This window comes from Rhinopithecus roxellana, chromosome 4 (assembly GCF_007565055.1).
Source record: "Rhinopithecus roxellana isolate Shanxi Qingling chromosome 4, ASM756505v1, whole genome shotgun sequence".
NCBI lineage: Eukaryota > Metazoa > Chordata > Mammalia > Primates > Cercopithecidae > Rhinopithecus > Rhinopithecus roxellana.
In genome coordinates, this window is record NC_044552.1 from 21,898,205 (window position 1) to 21,920,882 (window position 22,678).

At 41.5% G+C, this 22,678-nt stretch overlaps 3 non-coding genes across 3 annotated transcripts; 1 reads left to right on the top strand and 2 right to left on the bottom strand.

Moving 5' to 3' along the window:
* Window positions 1-1,150: 1,150 nt before the first annotated feature.
* Window positions 1,151-1,222, bottom strand: TRNAA-CGC. The gene has a single exon. It is a non-coding gene; the product is annotated as a tRNA-Ala (tRNA).
* Window positions 1,223-13,706: 12,484 nt separating this feature from the next.
* TRNAA-CGC lies at window positions 13,707-13,778 on the bottom strand. Its single transcript has one exon. It is a non-coding gene; the product is annotated as a tRNA-Ala (tRNA).
* An 8,199-nt stretch (window positions 13,779-21,977) lies between these two features.
* On the top strand, window positions 21,978-22,049 carry TRNAA-AGC. The gene has a single exon. It is a non-coding gene; the product is annotated as a tRNA-Ala (tRNA).
* Window positions 22,050-22,678: the final 629 nt, after the last annotated feature.

Here is a 22,678-nt window from a genome sequence, read left to right on the forward strand (position 1 = left end):
TCCTTATTTCCTCTTATAATGTTTCTTTATAATATTTCACTAGTATTGTGATCCTTTCTTGTCTATCATGTTTAATTATTTCCTCTTAACAATGGCAGAGAAATACACATTGGCATTTTTGGTGTATCTTTAAATGTGAACTGAAGCAATAGAGCAAATTTACTATCAATATTCCAAAGCACTCAAATGAATCAAGGAATGAACATAAGTGCAATGCAGAAATAACATAAACCTAAAAATTCATTTACTTACAGTTGCCCAGAATGCAACCTCAGTGGGGTTCTCAGTGTTGTCAGGAAATCTGTTATGATTTTCTTTTTTGCCCAGGCTGGAGTGCAGTGGCGCGATTTTGGCTCACTTCAACCTCTCCCTACCAGGTTCAAGCGATTCTCCTTCTTCAATCTCCCAAGTAGGTGGGATTACAGGTATGAGCCATGGCGTTCCACCTGTTGTGAGTTCCTAACCAACTCTGCCTTCCATTTCCACAGGCTATTTCTAACCTTTACTACTTTCTCAGATGTCCCAAATGTTTTATGACCAGGTCTCCCACACAAAAACCTTGAAAAGCTGCAGTGAGAAAATGGTTACCAGGTTAGTAACTATAGGACAAGATCTACATTATCTTAAGGTGCTAGAGTGGACCTTAATTTGAAAGCAACTCCCACCTGAATACTAAAACTAAAAAAAAGCATGCTACTTTCCTCTTCTTCATCCTACTCCACTTTCCCCACCTCCCAAAAAAAACTATGATACGGAGACATATTACATTTTACTGATTGTTTTTCACTGGAGACTGGGAATGGATTAGGGCCTCATTTAGTGGATCTTAAAATAGTCTTGAATATTCAGCTGTATTCCCTCTTTCTGGATGCACTCGTAGGAATAGTACATTTCTGAATTGTCCCTCTGACTTTGTACTACTCACCGCATACTAAAACACCTTGGAAATTTCCAGGAAACAGGAATATGGCCTGTAGCTAGTCAAGCAAATAGAAGAGAAAAAAACATAAGAACAGGGAATTGATGGATTTAAAGGAAATGATAATGGCAAATATGTGAAAGGACTAAAATAGTTTCTTTTCTTTTCTTTTTCCCCTTATATTCTATGCCAGAGGCTGAATTAAGCAAAAGCTAATGTAAATAATCGCCGTGGAGATGCCGGGGATCGAACCCGGGGCCTCATACATGCGAAGCATGCGCTCTACCACTGAGCTACATCCCCTGGCACAAGTTAGCCATAAGGGAGAATTCCAGTCCTGTTAAAAACGCGAAGCATTTTATATTATCTCGTGCTCGACCAGGGAGTGACCAACTCTGAGGATGAATTCCACCTAAAGCCTAACCCAGATTACACCCGAGTAACCTCCTTCCGGGACGCACCAGCAACATCCAGCTTGTGTCGTTACAGAGAGCAGAGCACACTTTTACAGCTTTAGCACAATTAGTCCTCTTGGCGCAACTGAATCCCAGGCGGAAAGAATTGAGGGATTGTTCAAGACCTTTTGAAAAATTTTCTGCTAGCCGAAGGCTCATGGAAAATGCAACCCAAATTCCCTCCCTCTGAGTACGTTGAATGATGAAATGCACCTTGGGAGCTGTGGCTCCCACACGCGCTTGACCCGGCTCGAAGAAGCAACTGTCCAAATAGATGAAAACGTGAAAATCCTGCCTGAACTTTATCCCCACATGCAATGACTCGGGCCACACATACCATCTAGCTCACCTGATACCGAAGCTTTATCTGGGAACTCTGGCTTTACCAAGAATTCTAGATTTAAGAAGGTGCGTTTGCTTATTTCCCTCTTTTCTTGGTCCACCCGTCAGCTCTTTCCCCGTACCTCGTTCTGAGTCTCCGCAAGGCTGCTGCGCGGAAGAACGAAGCTGCACGCAACAGCCTTCCCCGGGGCGCGGGATAGGCCCTGGCCAGGCGCTCCCGCGGAGGCAGGCGCCACGCCCCCACCCTCTGAAAGAGCTTCTCTGCCCTGAGACCCCACTGCAGCAGCCGCGGGCACAAAGGTTTTTGTCTCTTGCTTCAGATGCACAGTACAGAACAGCGACTCTTCAAACGGAAAATGACAACACCAAAGACATGATCCATGGAAGAAGTAATTGATAAGTTATAGTTTATTAAAAATTTAAAAGTCGGATCTGCGAAACACACTCTCAAAGAGAATGAGAAGACAAGCCACAGACAGAGAAACTATTTGCAAAACACATGTCTGATAAAGGACTGGTACCCAAAATATACAAATAACTCAATGGATAACAATAAAAGTACAAACAACCGGATTAAAAAGTAGGCAAAACATTTGAACAGACTACTCACTAAAGAAGATAAGCAGATGGCAAATAAACATATGAAAAGTTTCCACATCATATATCATCAGGAAAATGCAAATTGAAACAACAATGATACCACTACATACTTTTTAGAATGGCAAAAATTCAAAACCCTGGCAACACCAAACGCTGATGAAGATGTGGAGCAACAGGAACTCTCGTTCATTGCTGGTGGGAATGCAAAATGATACAACTGCTTTGGAAGACAATTTGGCAGTTTCTGACAAAACTAATCATACTCTCATTATACAACCCAGCAATCACACTGTTTGGTACCTATCCAGAGGAGTTGAGAGCACATCTATGCAGAAACCCTGCACATGGATGTTTATAGCAGCTTTATTCATAATTGCCAAAACTTGGAAACGACGGAGACATCTTCAGTAGGTGAATGCATAAATAAACTGTGGTATATTCAGGCAATGGGATGTTATTCAGTGCTAAAAAGAAATGAATTGTCACACCACTAAAAGACATGGAGGAAACATAACATGGAGGAAACTTAAATGCATATTACTAAGTTAAATAAGCCAATCTGAAAAGCCAATGTACTATGATTCCAACTATATGGTATTCCGGAAAAGGTAAAGCTATGGAGAAAGTAAAAACTTTAGTGGTTTCCAGGGGTTAGGGGTAACGGGTGAATAGACAGAGCACAGGATTTTTAGGGCAGTGAAAATGCTCTGTATAATACTATACTGGTGGATATATGTCATCATACATTTGTCAAAACCCATCAATCACACAACACCAAGAGGGAACCCTACAGTGAGCTATGGACTATGGGTGATGATGGTGTGTCTATGCAGGCTTATCAGTTATAACAAATGTACCACTTTGGTGCAGAATACTGTTGGTGGAAGAGGTTCTGCCTGTGTGAGGGCAGGAATATATAGGAAATTTCTGTACCTTCCACTCAGTTTTTCGGTGAACGTAAAACTGCTCTAAAAAAATAAAGACTCAAAAAAGAAGAAAAAAGGAATGAAACCTTCATGAACTCAGGACAGTGACATGGAAGCATGCAAGGTGTGCCATTACATCCGCAGCCTCTGCCTGCCGCCTATTGACAGAGGAGGAAAAGGCAAAAGGAAACTGTTACCCATTGTATGCTAGTGAGAACGATTAAGGGCTGGGCGCAGAGGCTCACGCCTGTAATCCCAGCACTTTGGGAGACCGAGGCAGGCGGATCACGAGGTCAGGCGATCGAGACCAGCCTGGCTAACACGGTGAAACCCCGTCTCTACTAAAAATACAAAAAATTAGTGGGGTGTGGTGGCGGGTGCCCGTAGTCCCAGCAACTCGGGAGGCTAAGGAAGGAGAATGGCGTGAACCCGGAGGCGGAGTTTGCAGTGAGCTGAGATGACGCCACTGCACTCCAGCCTGGGCGACAAAGAGCGATTCCCTCTCAAAAAGTAAATAAATAAATAAATAAATAACGATTAGGATTGGCCAGTCCATAAAGCTGCATCTCCTCACAAAAAAATGTGAGAGATCCAGTACTGCTTGGCTACTGCTAGGGACCCTGCTTCTAGACTGTCAAAAATGCTGCCACAAAACAGGGTCATAAACCAGGTCCAAATCTCAGCCCTGGCTACTTGGGAGATAATTAAGATCTTTTAATGTCTTTTGCTCCCTCTGCTTTCACAGCGGCTTGCTTGAAACATAGAAACGTGCTTCAATATTGTCTTTTAAAATAGCGGTGAGGCCAGGTGTGGTGGCTCATGCCTGTAATTCTAGCACTAGGAGGATGAAGGAGAAGAATCGCTTGAGCCCAGGAGTTCAAGACCAGCCTGGGTAACAAAGTGAGACTCTGCCTCGTCTCTACAAAATAATGATAATAATAATAATTAGCGGGGCGTGGTGATACATGCCTGTGGTCCCAGCTACCAAGAAGGCTGAGGTGGGAGGATCATTTGAGCCCAGGAGGTGGAGGTTTAGTGAGCCATGATCATGCCACTGCATTCCCGCCTGGGCCACTGTGTGAGACCCGGGCTCAAAAACGAAACAAAACAAAAAACTAGTGAGGATGCAGAGACTATGCATGAAAACTACGTGACCACTGACACGGAAACTTCATGTTGCAGGGTGCTCCCATGAGGCAAGGATCTTATTATCACTGAACAATTTGAGAAGAAAATCTGGCTCTTCAGTAGATGATAAAAACAGGTGGGCTGCCTTAGTTTATTGAATTGGAATGTTACACAACACAGAAAATGAACTTGGTATTCGTTGATTACTTTTTTAAACTAATCTTTTTTTAAAAGAACAGTTTAAGGTTCACAGCAAAACAAAGGAAGTACAGAGTTCCGTAAGCCCCCTGCCTCCCCAGCCGACCTCCTTTTATACATTATGCATTCAGTTTGCTAATATTTTGTTGAGGATTTTTGCTTCTATGTTCATGATAGATATGCACTGTAGCTTTCTTTTGTAATGTCTTTGTCTGGTTTTGGTATTAGGATAATGCTGGCTTCATAGAATGAGTTGGGAATTATTCTCTCTGCTTCTATTTTCACTACATAATGAAATAATTGGTATGGTTTCTTCCTAACATATTTGTTAGGGTTCACCAATGAACCTACCTGATCCTAATGCTTTCTGCTTTAGATGGTTATTGATTATCGATTCAATTTCTCTAATTCATATAGGCCTATTTGGATTGTTCATTTCTTCTTGTGAGGCAATCAGTGTAGTTTTTCTGTTTCTTTTCCTCTTTATTGGAGACTATTTTAACACATAAAGGAGCAAAAAGGCCAGGTGCGGTGGCTCACAACTGTATTCCTAGCACATTGGGAGGCCAAGGCGGGCAGAACCCTTGAGGTCAGGAGTTTGAGACCAGCCTGGCCAACATGGCGAAATATCATCTCTACCTAAAATACAAAAATTAGCCAGGCGTGGTGGTGCTCGCCTGTGGTTTCAGCTACTAGGGGAGCTGAGGAAGGAGAATTGCTTGAACTCAGGAGGCAGAGGTTGCAGTGACCCAAGATTGTGAGAGATCAAGACTCTGTCTCAAAAAAAAAAAAAAAAAAGCCAAAAGGATATTATAATGAATTCCCATCTATTCATTACTCAGCTTTATTATCAGTTGATGGCCAATCTTGCTTCATAATCAGTGTTGTTTTAATGTGTAATACTGTTCTTATGAGCGATTGATTAGAATGAGGCAGATGAGTTGTACGACTTCAGAGACTGGCTCATAAAAGACGGGGTAATTTATTATGTAGCAACAGATAACTAATACGTTGGTATCCATTTATTTCCTACTTAGCCTTTGTATGAACTTTTAAATATGAGGTTTTGTTGCATCTATTTATTTCTTGATACAGAAAATCATATTATCAGAACATAAACTTAATTTTGCAGTTTTGTAACAAAAAAAGTTGTAATTTTTTCTATATCGATGCTGCTTTTTTTCCTATATTATTGCTGTTTGTCCTGACTTTGGGTGGACAAATTATTCGTTTTTTAAATTTCTTTTTTTAATGGGTATATAATAGGTGTATACATGTGGTATATGTGTTGTTTTGATACAGGCATACAATGTATAATAATCATTTCAGGGTAATTTGAGTATCCATCACCTCAAACATTTGTCATTTGTGTTAGGAACATTCCAATTCCACTCTTTTAACTATTTAAAAATATACAATAAATTATTGTTGACTACAGTCACCTTACCGTGTTATCAAACTGTATTTTTGCACCCATTTAACCATCCCTACTTTAGAGCCCCCTCCCTACTACCCTTCCCAGCTTCTGCTAACCATCATCCTTCTCTCTGTCTCCATGAGTTCAATTGTTTTAATTTTTAGCTCCCACCTATGAGTGAAAATGTTCAAAATTTGTCTTTCTGTGCCTGGCTAATTTCACTTAACATAATGTACTCCAGTTCCGTCCATGTTATTGTGAATGACAGGATTTCATTCTTTTTTATAGCTGAATAATATTTCATTATACATATGTACCACATTTTCTTTTTCCATTCATCCATTGATGGCCACTTAGGTCGTAAGTAGTGCTGCAATAAACGCGGAAGTGCTATTGTAAATAATGCTGCAATAAACATTAAAGTGCAGAGATGTTTTTGATATGCTGATTTTCCTTCTTTTGGATATATACCTAACAGTGGGATTGCCAGATCATTTGGTAGTTCTATTTTTAGTTTTTCAAAGAACCTTCACAGTGTTCTCCATAGTGGTTGTACTAACTTACATTCCCATCAAGAGTGTACAAGGATTTCCCTTTTCTCCACATATTCCACAGCGTTCGATATTGCCGGCCGGGCGCGGTGGCTCATGCCTGTAATCCCAGCACTTTGGGAGGCGAAGAAGGGAGGATCACAAGGTCAGGAGATCGAGACCATCCTGCCCAACATGGTGAAACCCAGTCTCTACTAAAAATACAAAAGTTAGCCGGGCGCGGTGGCTCAAGCCTGTAATCCCAGCGCTTTGGGACGCCGAGACGGGCGGATCACGAGGTCAGGAAATCGAGACCATCCTGGCTAACATGGTGAAACCCCGTCTCTACTAAAAGAATACAAAAAAAACTATCCGGGCGAGGTGGTGGGCACCTGTAGTCCCAGCTACTCGGGAGGCTGAGGCAGAAGAATGGCGTGAACCCGGGAGGCGGAGCTTGCTGTGAGCTGAGATCTGGCCACTGCACTCCAGCCCGGGCGACACAGCGAGACTCCGTCTCAAAAAAAAAAAAAAAAAAAAAAAAAAATACAAAAGTCAGCTGGGTGTGGTGGTGGGCTCTGTAATCCCACCTACTCAGGAGGCTGAGGCAGGAGAATCGTCTGAATCCAGGAGGCGGAGGTTGCATGAGCCGAGATCAGTGCCATTGCACTTCAGCCTGGGTCACAGGGCAAGACTCATCTCAGACTCCACCTCAAAAAAAAAAAAAAAAAGCAAAACAACAACAGCAGAAAACGATATTGCCAGTCTTTTGGGTAAAAGCCATTTTAACTGGGGTAAGACGATATCTCATTGTAGTTTTGATTTGCATTCTCTGATGATTAATGATGTTGAACATTTTTTTCATTTTTTAAGAGCACTCCAACATCTGAAGAACATTTTTAATGTACCTCATGGCCATTTGTATGTCTTCTTTTGAGAAATGTCTACTCAGATCTTTTACTCACTTTTTAAAGGGAGTATTTGATTTTTTTCCCCGTTGAGTTATTTGAGCTCACTGTATATTCTATTAGTCCCAAATTATTATTTTCAGTACGATAATGACTATGGTTTTAAATGTACATAATTTGCCATGCTAAAGAAATTGTATTATCTCGCTATTTTTCTTAGCTGACATATTTAACAACAGAAATAACTATCAACTTTAAGAAGTGACTTTTGTTATCAATTATATAATTATAAAATATTAGTCTCTAAAGTAAGACAAAATCTGATTTCAATCTTTAGCTCAATATTTACTCATAACTATTGTTAGAATTAAATTAGATAATCCATGGAAAGTATATGGATGAATGATATCTCATGATGGGTGGTTATGTGTGTATTTGCATGTGCACATAATTTATATGCATACTATAGTACATATTATCTACATGAATGTGTGTATGTATATAGAAGCATTTAGTAATATCACCACATTTATTTTCTCTGATTGGTAGATAAGTAGGACACAGGTTCTGAAATATTTTCCTAAATAAGCCCTAATAAGACAGTAAACATTGAGTGAATTATCATGAAGAATATAAGCAAATTTAATTTCTTATGATAAACCATAGTTTCTGCCTCAGGTTTTTCCACCCCAACTCTCATCACCATGACCATTGATTTTTGGAAGAGTGAGTGACCTTGAAGAATCATATTGCTTTCTCTTCTTTCCCAATTCATTACTTATAGATAATAGTTTTCAAATATTTTAGAAGGTGTTTTGTTTTTTCCTTCAATATTGGTAAATATTACTTTATTATAAGAGATTCTTGAAAAAAATAGATTGTTAAAGCAAATAACAAAGTTGTCCTTACACTCTCCACTGTATAAAAGAAGTGAGAGCAACTCTGGCACAGGACGACCATATGTCTTAATTGAAAAGCCATCATGTTCCTTAGATTTGGTCCCTTATGATTGCTCTGTTTCTTCTGGTCCTTTTTCATGCCAAATTACAGAAATGATACAAGCTACTTGACTTAACTTCTGACAATTAATCTATGATATATAGTGGAAATTTTTTGTCAAAGATGCTAAATGAAAAGTTGAAGCATCATTAAATAAATAACCTTTGCAATGCCTATAATGGGCCTGGACTAAAAGGCTTCTGTAAAACTTGTAAAAAAAAAATGACCTATAATATTATATTTATTTTCTGTCTAATTGAACGCTGTCTTTGACATCTAACAACACTTGAAATTAAAGTGAACCATTAAATTGTATATGAGTATGTGTGAGTATAGTATAATGTTATGAAAAAAGGGCCCATGATTTGCAGTCTTATAATCTGGGTGTGTAATGTAAAGCCATTTAAAAGTTGGTGACATAGGGTAAATTTTGGAGCATATTTCGTTATTCTTTCTATATCTGTAAAACAGGACCATGTTGGCCTGGCATGGTGACCCACGCCTGTAATTCCTGCACTTTTGGAGGCCTGGGCAGGCAGATCACTTGAGGTCAGGAGTTTGAGACTAGCCTGGCCAAAATGCTGAAACCCTGTCTTTACCGAAAATACAAAAATTAGCTGGGCGTGGTGGTGCACTGCGAGTAGTCCCAGCTACTCGGGAGGCTGAGTCAGGAGAATCACTTGAACCCAGGAGAAGGAGGTTTCAGTGAGCAGAGATCACGCCACTGCACTCCAGCCTGGGTGACAGAGTGAGACTCTGTCTCAAAAACAAAACAAAACAAAACAAACAAAAACCCGGACCATGTAAAAGGATCTTTATGATATCAAAGAACATCATGCTTGGTGTGTACAATGATATTCCAACACACTCAAATTATATTCTAACATGCTTTCTATGGGACTCCTTCCAAAACAGCACCCAATGGGCTTCTATTTTCTTGTAGGACACAGGTGGTTAGACATATGCTACATATGTTTTAGGGTTTTCTGAATACTGTATTTTGAGCATAGGTATGTTCTGACTTCTGAGTAAAATGTTGGGTTTTTCAGAAAATTCTGTAATTTATGAGCTAATCCCACAACTTCCCATTAAATAGATGTTTTAATAATGCTATATAAAGAAAGACTGGACCTTGCCACAAAAAAAAAATTAAATAATTTTGGATATACAGCTAAGGGCAGACAGGAAAAAAATCTTTCATATTTGGAATATATGAGTCCATTTTGAATACAGTTTGATCTAGTCACAATGGAAAGTAATCATTTGCCAGGGACGCTAGACATCATGCTAGTTGTGCTCTACACTGCAAGTCAAGTTAAAACCTGCTTCATCTCCCCTGTACACCTGTAGGTATGACACCACCTTAGTTGTCTCGCTTGGTGAGACCTGTCCTTTCTCTGTTTTCTATTCTCATATTCTAGCAGTCTGATGAGCCTTTTGGACCAACCAAGAGACATTTGCCAGACAAGTGGGATCCTTTCAGGTTCAAAACTACTTCATGCGATGTCTCTGAACATGAAAATAGTCTCATAAGGGCTGCAGAGGGCAAAAAGCAGAGAGCAATAACCTCACCTGGATTTCTAATAATTTCCCGGGATTTCTAAGTAGGTTCCAAGAACATTATGCTATCCTGAATGAATACACAGCTAAGATCACTGTAGCTTACATAAGGTTTTCCATGAATACCATGAATGAGCTCCCAATCTTCAAATCACAATTAACCCTTTCAATTCTCACTCTACCTATTGTTGCTCTCCTCTGTGGCTGCATAATAAGAATCCCAGTCAGGGATTCCTGCAGAGTTGCAGTCTCAGAGTTGTTAGACTGTGCTTGTCAAATACATTCACAAGACTGAATCTTAAATTTGTAGGCATCTTAAATTAATCATGTTTAAACTCAAGCTCCTCCCCACCTTCTGGCCCCATCCAATGCCCACAAAGCAAAATGAAAACCTAACAACAAACAGGAGAGCACTCCTTTCCTGTAGTGTGGTATAAGGTACCACTACCTACACCAGGACGAAGACAGGGTTTATATTTTGAGGATGTATCCCCTTTTCTGCTTTTCAAACAAAGCATTGCTCTATTTATTTATTTGAGACAGGGTCTCACTGTATTGCTCAGAAGTTCAGCGGTGCAATCATGGCTCACTGCAGCCTCAACCTTCCAGAGCTCTGGTGATCCTCTCACCTAAGCCTCCCAAGTACCTAGGACCACCGGCATGCACCACCACACCCGGCAATTTTTTATTATTTTCATTTTTTGTAAAGACGGGGTTTTGCCATATTAGCCAGACTGGTCTTGAACTCCTGGGGTCAAGCCATCTGCCCACCTCCGCCTCCCAAAGTACTGGAATTAGAGGCGTGAGCCACCGTGCCCGGCCTCTCCTTAATTTTTGCCTTTAAACAAAATCCCAAGCACCAGAAACCTCTGATTAATGGCTTCAGCCATTATCTTTCTGGCCGAACAGCTCAAATTCAAATGTCCAGAATGGAGCAAGGTGAATTTAAATGCTTTTTTGGTATATAAAACACTCATGAGCAGAAGGCCAAGGCCTCACCCCCGCGCAAGGACTTGAACCCTGAATCCTCATGCTAAAAGTTTAATAGCTCTACCAGCTAAGCTACCTGGATTCACGACAGGGACATTCCCCTCATAGCATAAGTACAGAGAAATACATTCAGTTATCGTCAACTTTGTCTTCCATTCCAAAGGAAAACAACCGCTTTCAGAACTACCTCACATACTCAAACCAAAAACAGCCGGCAAATCCCATTTCTACACTCACCAACCTACTACCACCACAATCATCTGGCTGTTTTCGAAAGCCACCAATACCAGCCGCTACTACACCTCAAACGAAACCTAGCCACGCGGGAATGTCCTGAAGAGTTCAGCTCTGTAAACAGCCCAAAGACGCTCTCAAAAGCCGACTGTTTGGGTAAAAAGGAATGGTATCTTCCTAGGGCACGAAAGGTTTTGGCCCACTTCCTTTCAAATACACAAGACTGTAATATTTTGTCGTACCTAGAGGACTCAGAGAAAACGTGCAGAGCCTGGACATGTCTTACTTACTTATCCATCCAAATCCCTTACGTGCCTAAAGATCCATATTCAAGCCCTCATCTGCCCGTTTTGCTAACCCCAATCTCGCCTCACCCCTCTCTCCAATCACCCTTCCCCTTCTGATCTCCTCACTGCCTCCTCCTAGGCGACGACTTACCAATAACTCAGCCCACTCCATCCAGCTTGAATTCTTGATTTTCCAGGGCAGGATTTCCCAAATCTGCCGGATTTCGAATCTAGGGAGCTTTCTAAATGACGTAACTTACTGCCCGGCCTCGCCTAGACTGTGCTTTCGGTCGTCATCCAAAACTCATGTCTGGGTTGATTGTCACACAAAACGGTGGCAAGAGGATGACAGCGTCGACCCTTTGAGCTGTGTCAGATCACGTTTGAGACGCTCACCAGGCGTACAAAGTGTTAGTTCCTTGCATAGATCGTGCCCCAGTCCACACACTTCCCTTGTCCTCTCCTGATTCCAGAGAGAATCCCATCTGAAAGAGGCTGTGTGTCCGATGGCAGCATTCCCCCTTCTCCTCCCTACCCCGCCTACTCTCTTTCAGATCGGAGCTTCCGCGATGGAAAAGCAGCTGCCGGTCCCGGCTGGGTAACTACCCCAGGTGTGCCAGACACACGCTGTCGCTCTGCATTTCAGGCTAGGTTTTGTGAATTCTTTACATTTCTGTTTTACATCCTCCGTAAGGACCTAAAGTTCCCCAAGCAGCATTTAACTTGACTTCTTTAATTTTCTTTTCTTTTCTTTTCTTTTCTTTTTTTTTTTTTTTTTTGAGACGGAGTCTCGCTCTGTCGCCCAGGCTGGAGTGCAGTGTCTGGATATTGGCTCACTGCAAGCTCGGCCTCCCGGGTTTACGCCATTCTCCTGGCTCAGCCTCCCGAGTAGCTGGACTACAGGCGCCCGCCACCTCGCCAGGCTAGTTTTTTTGTATTTTTTAGTAGAGACTGGGTTTCACTGTGTTAGCCAGGATGGTCTGGGTCTCCTGACCTCGTGATCCGCCCATCTTGGCCTCCCAAAGTGCTGAGATTACAGGCTTGAGCCACCGCGCCCGGCTGATTTTCTTTTTGTGTTACCTTTGGTGTCCTTAGGCAGAAGAAGAAGTTGAGAGAAAGGGGCAACTTGAAGAGGCAAGAAAATGCTTCATTCCTGGGGCTTTGTGAATGGAAGTGCTCGCCAGGGAGTCGGCTGTGGAGCGGACCTTGGAGCAAGCTGACAGGTAGGAAGATATGTGAAGCAGAACAATGAATCCCAGGGTCCAAAATCAGTCTAAGGCCAAGTTTTACTGTTTTCCAGAAATCTATATCAATGCATTTCCAGTCTTCCTGCTACCCTCACTTCAAAGGCCTTCTCCCCAGACACGGGAAAATCCAGAGCTCCAGATGTAAACTCTCTGCAGAATTCCAACTTTTTCACTTTTTGTCCCCTGCTTTGATAAGTGAACTAGCACCCAAAAGGAAACAAAAATGGAACTGATTTTGGTACATTCTTCCAGTGCAGAACTATGCTTAGAAACAAAGTAGTTCTTCCGTCTTATCATTTTTACTGGCCCCTTGTTTATACGGCCAGTGTTTATTTTAGGAAACTCAAGAAACTTAGGCATCTGTCTATGCTTAAACTGTTCCCCATCCGCCACCACACACACTCACACACACACACACACACACACACACACACACACACACACTGCCCCTTTGGCTACATCTACCGCAGGGATCTTTGGTGTGTTGTTAACTCATAAAATCTACTTTATGATTGTACAACTGTAAACACAAGAAACTTGATTTTTCAGAAGGCAAGTGTAAGAAATGTAGTGAAGAAGAAATTTTAACCCATCACCCACTAATACTCTTGCAATTTTATTTCAACTAAGTGTTTTCTATCACACAGTTGTCAAAATCTTCAATGAGAATCTATTTACTATCTACCAGACTCATCACTCTGCCAAAATCCGGCGTCAAGAAGAAAATCTTTAAGACTTTAAGCCTAAGCCCCTACCAAATCGAACTCTCCCTGCATGCTGATAGCATCTGGCCCTCAAACTTGCAAATGTGTTTTCCAAGTTCACATTGGCATGCTCCGCGTTCCTTAAGAGACGCGGTTTGGGTTATCCAAGTTCTTCCAATCACTCACCCAAAAAGACCTGAGATCTCCTTCCTCCAAGTAAATGGAGGTCCGTAATGAAAGAGGACGGATTGGCTAAAGGAAAAAGTGGAGGTGCCAGGGATTGAACCAGGGACCTCGTACATGCGAAGCACGCGCTCTACCACTGAGCTACACCCCCTGACCCTTAAAGTTTCTGGATTCTTTTATAAAATGTTATTGCTATCTTTTTTGTTGGTTTTGCTTTGTTTTATTACAGTTTTTTAATTTAAGAGTTAGCTAGAGAAAGTCCACTGGATTGAATGTCATTATCTCCGAGGTTGCAAGACTGGATACTGTGTAGTGGCTTCATTAGACGAGTAACAGAATGTAGTCTCAATAGCACCGTTTTTGATTCTAGGACCTTCCCTTTCCTGGTAGCTTGCTCCAAGGTCCACCCAACAGCGACTCGGTGAGAGTTGCTTGCCCCCACCAGGATAGTCCTGAGAAAGTCTCAAGTCTCCGACGTACGTAGCAGCGATAATGACTCCGAAAAAAGTGCTTTTCAGCCCGGAGGCAGCCGCCAGCTTTCGCTGAACTTCACACCATGCTGGGTCGGAGGCTCTGCCAACATCCGTTTTCCAGCTTTTTCCGTGCGTCCCAGATTCTGAGATTGTCCTGCTCTGATTCCACACCCCATCTCTATTTCTCGCTTGACGATTATTATATCCACAAAGGGGTTTTAAAACAGCGACTTCAAAACTCCATCAACTTTAAATGGAGTGACGTATTCCCTCCCACCCAGAACTTAGGGAATAAATAGGGCAAGTCCAGACGCAGGGCAGCGGAGAGAATTTCCAAATGCCTTTCTTTTGAGAACCCACGGACACAAGGAGGAATTCTGCTATATATGTACATATTTGAAAGAAAAAAGTCAAAAAGGCCCAGAAACCTTCAAGCAGTGCCACCTGGGAATTGGGAAATGCAGGAGGTCCTGGATATGGCAAAACAAATAGAATTGAATTGTCTGGGAACGAGCTTTGTTCACGCGAAGCTTTCAGCTTAGCATCTAAGGCCAAGGATGTACATATTCACGTCAAAGTCTTGGGCTGCTTCTTTATCCGAGAGCTGTTGTGTAACACTGACGCACGTTATATCAAGCAAACTTTCCTTTAAAGACTCAGAATACTGAAAAAAAGTGTTCACTGGCAAAGGCAAGGAACATTGAAGGCACCCAATTTTGATTCTCCTCGCCTTAGCCTTCTAGAAGATTTCCTTGAAAAGTGAGTGCAGGAGGATGTTTGTGGTCAGGCAATGTGCTGCTGAAACAAATCATTGATTTCAAACTCTGAGAAGGGATCTGGGAGTTTTAGACCTTTAATCGGGGGCTCTTCCAACTGAGTTACGTCAGTTATACCTCTACCTTCACTGACACTAGTAATTATCTCAACTATTAAGTTTTGAAAGCACTGCATTCTTTGAGAGATGTCTTTCCCTTGATCCCTCACCCAGAAGTTGGGATCAATAACTTGCCACATTTGGTAACTGATTGGAACTACTGCCATCTGTGTGCACGGAAGAGAAGTGAGGGGAGAGAAAATCAATGCGTGAGTTTTGGCTCCTCAGGCTTCACACAGGAACAAAGACAAAAAGACTTGTTAACAAAGATTACTTAAGGGCCTCTTTTTCTTTTCCTTGATCCTTCTTTTCATGGTTGTTCCTCAGGAAACTGTGTAATGGAACGAAAATAATGTGAGCTTACTCATGATGTGGAGACATGATTGTTCCTCTCCTTTTGGGAGATCCTGAGTGAGGGGGATGTTTCTCTCTCAGTTCTTCTTGTCTTACTTATGCTGATTCAGCTAGGGTGTATTATTTAAGTACAGCTTTGAAGAAGTAAGAGAAAAGCAGTATTGAAGGAATAAACCTGGGTGACCAAGTGAGACTCCATCAAAAGAAAGAAAAGAAAATAAAAATTTACCTGGTCTACAATTTTGCAATAGTACTGAAGAAAAAGAAAGACTGAAATGAGGAGGAAAAAGAAGCTCATAGGCAGAGAATATGCCACTGTCTCCTGATCCTCTCTCCTTTCTGTCTTTGCTATCATTCTCCGTTTTTATCTACACAAACTTCATTGCAGACATTATCTCGTGGGTCAGATATTTTCACCCCAAATTCAGTCATCATTATCAGTGAATTACGTGCATATCGCATGGCAAAACCATGCCACTTCTTTTCATTTTAAAGTGGATTATGTCTAAGTAACAATATACAGAGATTTTAGAAGGCACCCTAACCTCTGAGTTAGAAACTCTGCAGACATGACATCTCTTATCCTGAGTTTTGCATTTTCATGAGGCTATAAAGGAGAGGTCCTCTGGAGAGTGGGTAGCATGAGGGCTCAGAATCTTATGAAAAGATAATAAGAGTATTGTTCCAATTTTTATTGTGAGCTCTCAATTTTCTGATTGGGAATTAAGTGTTTTTCCATTTAACCTCAGGGGTTCTTCATGCCCAATTTTCCTTAATGCCAATACAAAGCCTAATGCCACATAACAATGGGAGGGATTTTGTTTCTTACTTTTAATTCACTCCATATTCTCTTTGCTTTCGGCAAGTACCTCAGCAGGTTAAGGCTCTTTGTCTGGTGGGGTCAAACAAACCTTCACTCCTAGAGAGTTTATGATGTTAGCAGTGCTCTGTACAAATGATTGTTCTAGTTTTTCATTGAGTTTAATCACAGTAGATGATATTACCGAAAGGCACTGCTAAAAACCCCCTTAAATTCCAGACATATTCCTTCATAACCCCATTTGTGTAGTAACGTCCCAATTTAAGTTGGTATTTGGATCAATCACTATGACCAATAGAGTAAGCCCCTTCCTTGCCTGCTGGTTTATTGGCAAAAAAAAGCCAAATTGGTCAGGTGTCATTCTCAACTTCTAGTTTAATGGAACCGTTCCTTTGGTGGCCTCTGGTGAAAGCGTTTTTCCCTTGGGAGTTCTAAAAGCCCAACATTTCAAGAACTAAAAGTGAAACTTTACAAGCAGAAGATTCCAGGTTTTCTATGGTTGCATAATCCCATCACAATATATCTTGCTGATTATGGCAAAAATGATGGGGAGAGGGCACACACACACACACACCCCACAAACTTACCAAGCAAACAAAAACAATTAGATTATGGAGACAATAAAAACTTGGAAGGGTGACCCACAAGGAATTAAAGATGAGTTTTTTATTCTTAGTATTTTTCTCACAGCTTTTTACTGAGAGTGAGCCCCAATCATGAATCACTTGTGTAGGCAACAGAAACTGTGACAGAAACTCATATTTCTAGTCAAATTATCAAGGAAAAGTTGAGGAAATTCTGGAGAGTTAAGGAGAGTCCTGAAAGACTGAAGAAAGGATTTCCCTAAAATCTGTATATAAAGTCATATATGTATTGGGCTCAGCTCTGAGCTGTGCATGCTGTAGACAGAACCCGAACCGCATAGCAAATTCTTTCCAAACTAAAAGTATATTTATACGAAGACCTTCATCTCAGACTAACCCCAAGTGGGACACGCTCAAGGGAAGACCTGAAGCAGCATAACAAAAGCTTTGAAAATTGAACATATATTGGGACTATCATCCATGAAAAGAGACATAATTTTTTTTTTTTTGAGACGGAGTCTCACTTTGTCACCCAGGCTAGAGTGCAGTGGCTCAATCTCAGCTCACTGCAAGCTCCACCTCCCGGGTTCACGCCATTCTCCTGCCTCAGCCACCCAAGTAGCTGGGACTACAGGTGCCAGCCACCACTCCCGGCTAATTTTTGTATTTTTAGTAGAGACGGGGTTTCACTGTGTTAGCCAGGATGGTCTCAATCTCCTGACCTCGTGATCCACCCGCCTTGGCCTCCCAAAGTGCTGGGATTACAGGCGTGAGCCACCTTGCCTGGCTGAGACATAAAACTTTCAGTCTGAACTAATCAGGAAGTTACCTGCTAAAAACAAATAAATAAATCAAGCACTCTCCACAAAATCATCACAGGACCTAGAGTCTACACGATATAGCATTCACAATGTCAAGGAAACAATAAAAAATTTCTCAACATAAAAAGATCGAGGGGGATATATTCAATAGTCAAGACAAACACAATCAATAGATGGCAAACCCAAGGTAACTCAGATCTTGAAATTATCAGATGAGGACTTTCCAGTGTCTATTTTAAATGTGCTCTATGCCAACCATACTTTAATGAACCAAAATGTAAAAATTTTTATTAAAAGAAATAGAAACTGGCCAGGCATGGTGGCTCACAACTGTAATCCCAGCACTTTGTGGGGGCTCAGGGGGAGGATTGCTTGTGATCAAGAATTTGAGATCAGCCTAGGCAACACAGCTAGAGATATCTGCTATCAAAGATTAAAAAAAAAAAAATTAGCTAGGTGTGGTGGTATGCGCCTATAGTCCCAGCTACTCAGGAGACTGAAATGGGAGGACCGCTTGAGCTCAGGAGTTCAAGGTTTGTACTTTAGCCTGGGCCCTGGAGTAAGACTCTGTCTCAAAAAAACAAAAGGAAATAGAAAGTATTGAAAAAGAAACCAACTGGAAATTTTAGACCTGAAATATATCTGAAATTAAAAGTTAAATGGATAGACTCAGAGGAGATATAGAGAAAAAAAATCAGTTAACTTAAAGATAGATCAATAGAAACCATTCAATTTGATTGGAAGAGAGAGAGAAAAAAGACTGAAAACAATGAATTCAAGGTCCTGTAGAATAATATCAAATAGTCTAAAATAGATGTCATTGGAGTCTCAGGAGATAAAATGATTGGTGTAGAGAAATATTTACATAAATAATAATGACAAAAATAGATGTAAAATTACAGATTCAAGAAACTTCCAATTAAAATTTTTTAAAAAATGAATTAGACACATTATCATCCTGCTGCTGAAAATAAAAACTTTTTAAAAAATCTTGGAGCTGGGTATGGAGGCTTATGCCTGTAATCCCAGTACTTTGGGAGGCTGAGGCAAGAGGATCACTGGACTCAGGAGATGGAGACCAGCCTGAGTAACATAGTGAGACTCCATCTCTCAAAAAGAAAAAAAGGACAAAGGAAGGAAGGAAGGAAGGGAGGGAGGGAAAGAGGGAAAGAAAGGGGGGGGAGGAGAGGGGAGGGGAGAGTAGAGTAGAGGAGAAGAGAGGAGAGGAGAGGAGAGGAGAGGAGAGGAGAGGAGAGGAGAGGAGAGGAGAGGAGAGGAGAGGAGAGGAGAGGAGAGGAGAGGAGGCTATCTTAGCCAGGCACGGTAGTCTGTAGTCCCAGCTACAGGGAGCAGAGAGACCTGCTGAGGTGGGAGGATTGTTTGAACCCAAAGTATTGAGGCTGAAATGAGCTGTGAGTGTACCAGTGCACTCCAGCCTAAGTTACAAAGTGAGACCCTAACTAAAATACAAACAAAAATAATCTTGGAAACAACTACAGAAAATAACACAATTTTTAAATGGAGACCACAATCTAAATATGTGGATTTCTTTTTCAGAAACTATGATAGTCAAAAGACAGTGGAATAACGTCTTTAAAATGATAAAGGAAATATTAATCCAGAATTCTGTATCTAGTGAGACAATCCTTCAGAAATGAGGATAAAATAAAGGTACTCTCAAAGAAGGGAAGCTACAAGAATGCATTACCATCAGATCTTCTGTGCAAGAAATATTGAGAAAATGCTTCAGGCTAAAAGGAAATGATACCAGAGGGAAACTTGGATCTTCAGGAGTGAAGGAAGATCCACTGAAATGATAAATATCTGTGATAATATAAAAGAATTTTTTTCTCCTAGGTTATTTTAAATATATATGCGTGTTTTCTAGTGGAATTGTCCATGTGTCAGTGTAATACATTTGACAACTATAAATACATTTGACAACTATAACAAAGTTGGTGAAGGGATAAAGGATCCTATGTCAGTGCTGGACTTTTATGAAGTCTAAGAGGATGGCATGCATATTGTAATCACTAAATCATAAAGCAATCACTAAAGTAATAAGATATAGAAAAAAAGCCAATGATTAAGTTAAAATGGAATCCAAAAAAACATCAAAGACATCCAAAAAAAGGTAGAAAAAAGGATAATGGAACAACTAATGCTACAACAAAAACACCAGAGGGAACAAATGGAAATCAAATAAGAAAGTGGCAGACAGAAATCCACACGTTTGATAAGGGCCTAGTATCAATATACAAAGAACTAGAATGTAACTCCCGATCTCAACAGTAAAAAACAAAAAATTTAATTAGAACATTATATAAAGAAATATTTTACCGAACAAAATATACAGATAGCAAACAAGCACATGGAAAGATGTTCAGCATCATTAACCATTAGGAAAATGCAAAATAAAACCATAATGAGATGTCATTACACACCTGTCAGAATGGTCCCTCATCATCACCCCATTAATTAATCCCTATGAGATTAGGCAGACAATAGTGTGGTTCTACAATGCTATGGCAAACATATTTTCTCCATTCAAATTGTTTCTCTTCTGACTCCAGCTAAGACTCCAGCTAAGACAAGTGCAGGATGCAAGAAAAGAAAACCGAAAGAGTCCGGGCGTGACTTTCAAGATGTTCTTTATAACTGCCATTCCCCACACCTGTCATCCCAGCACTTTGGGAGGCCGAGGCGGGGAGGATTGTGAGGTCACGAGTTCGAGACCAGCCTGACCAACATAGTGAAACCCCTCTCTACAAAAGAAAGAAAGGGAGAGAGAGAGAAAGAGAGAAAGGAAGAAAGGAAGACAGGAAGACAGAAAGACAGAAAGAAAGAAAGAAAGAAAGAAAGAAAGAAAGAAAGAAAGAAAGAAAGAAAGAAAGAAAGAAAGAAAGAAAGAAAGAAAGAAAGAGAGAGAGAGAAATTAGCCAGGCGTAGTGGTGTGTGCCTGTAATCCCAGCTACTCCGGAGGCTGAGGCAGGAGAATGGCGTGACCCCGGGAGGCGGAGCTTACAGTGAGCGGAGATCGAGCCACTGCACTCCAGCCTGGGCGATAGAGCGAGACTCCGTGTCAAAATAAATAAATAAAAATAAATAAAAATAAAAACTGCCATTCCCAGCACCCATTGTACAAAAATTCAGCCACACGAACGCCCGGCGAAGCGCTCAACCTGTTTATCCAGAGAGGAAAAGAGCAACGAATTGCTCTCAATCCTCGACAGTCTAGAACAAAACAAACCAAATCTTCGCTCAGGATCTACGTTTTCAGCCTACTTTGTTTAGAAGAGTGGAACCTTCTGTCTTGCCGTGGGCCTGGTGACAACGCGACAGATAGGGAAACTTGGATACGTCCAGTCTCCCTCCCTATTTAAATGCTGATGGTGTTTCAAGTCCCCTGCCTGAATCCACTTCTTGTCTTCTCGTCCTCTTGTTCTTCTCGGTCCTTCGCTGCTTCATCTCTTCCCGTTTCCCCACTCTCGCCCATAATACCCTCCACTCTCTATCTCCTTCCTTCTTATCGTCCTCTCCTTCAGTTCTCTTCCGTTCTCAGACATTCCGCTTGTAATCGAACCGTGCTGATTTTCAGAGTCACCTGGGAGTGTTCTTAAATTACATACATTCCTGCCCCCCACCCCCATTGTCTCCAAAACACTTGTCTGGGTTGACTGTAGCACGCATGTTGAATAAAGACAGGAAACCCTTACCTTTTGTGCTCCAGGAACACAGGGTCTAAGGACCTGTCCAGGCGCAGGGAGGTCTTAAAAAGAGCAAATTCGTTCCTCTTGCTTTCTTTGTGTTCGCCTCACTGTGAAAGGATTTTGCCTGAAAGAGGTGAAAGCCGCCTGGAGCTGTTTTTTGTCTGGTCTTTGCTCTCTAGGGATCTCAGCCAGTGAGAAGCGTCTTGGACAGAATGCCGCTTCCACGCTTCCGTAGACGCTGGGCCCAGCGGTTTGGGGGAGCTGTGACTGACATATGCTTTGCTCTTCATTTCACCCCGATATGGTGAATAAATTCCCCTCCAGTCTTATCTCCTCGCCTGGACCTACGTTCCCTGAGTAGCTCTCCTAGTGCTGATCTTAGTATTCCCTGGCACTACCGTTTATGTTTTTCTGGGAGCACTGTAGACAGAAAAGTAGAAAGTTGATTATTTAAGATAATATTTCTACCTGGGATTCTCCTTGGTGCTGGACAAAAGCTGCCATTCGGGAAGTTCCCTAGTAACAGTCCTTGGAGGGTCCGCCATAATGAAAGACCCCAGTAGCACTAAAGGGATCTTTCCAGAATGCAACTTAAGGGTTTCAGCAACAGTAGAGTTGAATAGAGTAGACCTTGACTTCGGTTTAAATCGTGGAACACTAGCAGATAATAGTGACAGCCAGTTATAAAACATAGTAGAAACAACGGCTTCAAGGGGGGGTCTAGCTCAGTGGTAGAGTGCATGCTTAGCATGCACGAGGCCCTGGGTTCAATCCCCAGCACCTCCATGTATTTCACTTGTTTGTCTAACTGCCCAGAGCAGGGCATCCTGGGCCTAAGGCAACACCAATCTACCTTATGAGTGACAACCAAATCAAAAATAGCCTGAGGTCTATGCTTTGGGTGGTATGTCTAAATAATGCTGTATTGAAGTGTGGGATTAGGAAAAACCAAGGCCCTTGGAATTAAAGTGAATAGCAGTAGTCCACTATTCATCCTTTAGTTTCTTACCCACAGTCAACCGCGATCTGAGATTATTACATGAAAAATTACAGAAAATTCATAAGGTTTCAATTTCCCTGTTGTGAGCAGCATGATAAAATCTCACCTCATCTGCTCCATCCTGCCTGGGAAGTAAATCATCTGTCTGTCCAGCATATCCACGCTGTGTAGTAAGCCACCCACTGGTTAGTCACTCAGTAGCCAGTCATCTGAGTTATCTGAGCTATTGTCCTCACATTGTTTGTGTTCAAATAACCCTTATTTTACCTGATAAAGGCCCCAAAGTGCAAGAGTAGGGATGCTGGCAATTTGGGTATGCCAAAGAGAAGCCCTAAAGTGCTACCTTTAAGTGAAAAGGGGAAAGTTCTCTACTTAATAAGGAAACAGAAACAAATTCATATCAGAGTTTGCTAAG